The following is a 3,362-nucleotide window of genomic DNA, read 5'->3' as shown; positions in this document are numbered from 1 at the left end:
ATCTCACCCCTAATCTGGCCCTTGATGGGGTTCAATTCGAAATCAAACCTCAATTTATAACGATGATAGAGAGGAAGCAATTCAGTGGAGCCAAGGGTGAAGACCCGAATCTTCACATTGCCGACTATTGTCAATATTGTAACACCATCAGGCAAGCTGGGGTCACTCAAGACCAAATCAGGGAGATTCTCTTTCCCTTCTCTTTAACTGGAAAAGCTAAATTGTGGTTTAATGGCTTAAATAGAACTACACTTGGTATAACTGACTGGGAAACTCTTGTTTTAAATTTCTATAACAAGTATTATCCTGCAGAGAGAACAGCAGTACTACGGAGTGCGGTTCAGAACTTTGCCCAAGAAGCCGATGAGTCTTTATATGAGGCTTGGGAGAGGTTCAAGGACTTACAAAGAGAATGCCCTCACCATAATTTAGCACAATGGCAGTTAATCCAAGCCTTTTATAACGGCATTGGAAATTCCTCTAGAATAATCTTAGACTCTGCAGCTAGTGGGAGATTTATGAATCTTAATGTTGATGATGCAGGTCAGGTTATTGAAGATATGGCGATACACAATTCCCAATATGGGAATCCCAGAGGATTTGCTAACAAGGGGAAGCATAGTGTCGACTCTGTATCCTTTTTGCAAGCTCAACTGACCTCTATTTGCCAAAAATTAGATAATCTGAGTACTGCTAATGTAGTCAATGTTTCTGCAATTAATAATAATTCTAATGAGGCTTTCTATGAAAATTGTGGTATTGTAGGCCACTAAGAGCAGGATTGCAGGAGTTCCGTGGAGCAAGTTAATGCCTTCCAAGCTTATAGGCAGAATAACCCATACTCCAACACTTACAATCCTGGGTATCGGAATCATCCATACCTTTCCTACCGGAGCACTAATGTTCAAAATCCACCACCACAAGAACTACAGGCGCCACAGCAACAGCAGTAGAAATATTATCATCCCAATGCTAGCCAGAAGAATCAACCACAACAACCCCCCTCATCTTCCGACCCTTCTCTGGCGGAAATTAGAGCAATGTTGGTCAATATGCAAAAGCACATGGAGAGCAGAGATGCGACAATTGATCAAATTCTAGCGCATAATAAAACTGTAGATAATCAAATTGCGCAACTCTCCGCCACTCTACAAGCCCGCCAACAGGGAGCCCTGCCGGCACAGCCGACTAGGCCTACGGATCAAGCATTTTCAATTACTCTAAGGAGTGGTTCAAACTATGAAGGGCCCTCTATGCCCAGAGTTGATGAACCTGTTTTATCAAATAATGCTAATCTTGATTCCATTAAACCAAACAATGTAGTTGATAGCCCTGCAAGGCTAAAAGATAATACTAACATATCTAATTCTACATTGCAGGGTACAACTCCAGAGAAGGTGGCTACTCCAGACAAGAATAAGAATGCTCCAAAGCCAATCATTAAACTTCCTTTCCCCAATCGTCAATTGAAGACAAACTTGGATAAACAGTTTGGTAAGTTCCTGGAGGTGGTTAAAGATTTGAAGGTAACAGTTCCCTTTACTGAATTGATCACACAAATCCTCTCAAATGCAAAATTTATGAAAGAAATTTTGACGAGAAAAAGGTCTATTAGTGAGGTAGAGACAGTAGCTTTCACTGTAGAGTGTAGTGCCGTACTTCAAAATAAGTCTCCACCTAAATTAAAAGATCCGGCTTGTTTTTCTATCCCTTGTCATATTGGCAATCTCTTGATTGATAATGCATTATGTGATTTGGGTGCTAGTGTTAGCGTCATGCCATTATCTGTGTGTTCCAAGTTGAATATGGGTAAGTTAAAAGCTACCAATATAACTCTACAAATGGCCGACCGTTCTTTCAAATACCCCTTAGGTGTTTTAGAGGATGTCCCCGTTAGAGTAGGTAAATTTTATATACCTGTGGATTTTGTTGTTCTTGATATGGCTGAGGATATGCAAACCCCAATTATTTTGGGTAGACCATTCCTTAACACTGCAAGAGCAGTCATAGATGTAAGAAGTGGTAAGTTAACACTATCAGTAGGGGATGATAAAATGGTTTTTAATCTGAATAATGCTCCTAAATGCTCCATGACTGAGGAGAAATGTTTCAGTGTTAATGTGGTTGTAAATTATTCTAACAAGCCCCAAGCTCTTGAAAAAGATCCCTTGGAGGCGGTATCTTGTGTTGCATCCTTTTCAGGCGAGATAGAAAAATGGCAGAAGGAAGTCGATGCAATAGAAAGAGCACTCTACAATGTTGGTCTTGGTTTCGAGGATGAACAAGTGGAACCGATCGAGCAAGTTGTGCGAATCGAGCCTACGGTAAGTGTTCCGCCAGATCGAGTTGCAAGTGTTGAACGCAATGAAAATTTGAAGCAACATTCGATCGAAGAAGGGTTTTTAGTGCGTAGCATTGAAGATCCCCCAGTCCAAGTCAAGGAGGATCCACCAGATAAGGCGACTTGGCGTCCCACAGGTTACGTCAGGAAGCCGCATCGTAGCCTAAACATCGCTAGAACGGGTGAGAAACCATCCGATCAAGCGTTAGGCCAAGGGTCCTAGCAATTGTACTTGGTAAGAGGGTCGTGCGAGACCTAGAAAAACCAGCGCTTTGCGGGAGGCAACCCGTATTTCATGCTTTCTAAGGTAGTTTTTCCCTTTTATTTATTTTCTTTTTGAGAGGCGAGGAGAGTGTAATTTTACCGTTTATAAGTGTTTTTGTACAGGTATAGGTTAAAGAGATCGAAAGACTTAGAAAAAAATTTGAAGACGAAGAAGAGCTAAGAAAACGACTGGGCACGGGCCTGATCGGGCGAGGCTTGCCCGATCGGGCGCGCAAGAGAAAGTTTTATCCAGCCTTTAATTCGCCCGATCGGGCGCGAGAGGAGAGCTGGAAACGAGCTTTTTTTCGCCCGATCGGGCGTGCAAGTTCAGTCACAAACTCGAGCAAATCTCGCCCGATCGGGCGCAAATCGAGTGAAGGAAAAGATATGTCGGGCGAAGCACGCCCGATCGGGCGAACCATAGGGCAAATTTTTCGTTCGTGTTCGCGCCCGATCGGGCGCGCAACTGAGATTCCGGAATAACAATTATCCGCCCGATCGGGCGAGGCTTGACCGATCGGGCGCCCTAATTTTGGTCGTCCCCTATATTTTTCTTCTCCTTTCTTTCCTCATTTCCTCCTTACTTCATCTTCTTCTACTTTACTTTCTCTCTCTAAAACCTCCATCTTTATACCTTCAAACCACTTATTCTTCAAGATCCTCTTCAATTCTTCCATCAAAACTCAAAATGTTTTACATATTTCTAATCCTTTCATCTTTCTCTGCAATCTAAACCCAATTTCTACCATTCTCTCTC

At 42.5% G+C, this 3,362-nt stretch overlaps 1 non-coding gene across 1 annotated transcript; it reads right to left on the bottom strand.

The window, feature by feature from the left end:
* Positions 1 to 323: 323 nt before the first annotated feature.
* LOC145561074 (small nucleolar RNA R71) lies at positions 324 to 430 on the bottom strand. The gene has a single exon (XR_014093659.1). It is a non-coding gene; the product is annotated as a small nucleolar RNA R71 (small nucleolar RNA).
* Positions 431 to 3,362: the final 2,932 nt, after the last annotated feature.

The sequence above is a fragment of the Chenopodium album genome, chromosome 9, assembly GCF_948465745.1.
Source record: "Chenopodium album chromosome 9, dcCheAlbu1.1, whole genome shotgun sequence".
NCBI classification, from domain to species: Eukaryota; Viridiplantae; Streptophyta; class Magnoliopsida; order Caryophyllales; family Amaranthaceae; genus Chenopodium; species Chenopodium album.
The sequence above is the reverse complement of the archived record's forward strand: the minus strand, read 5'-3'. Positions and strand labels throughout refer to the sequence as shown.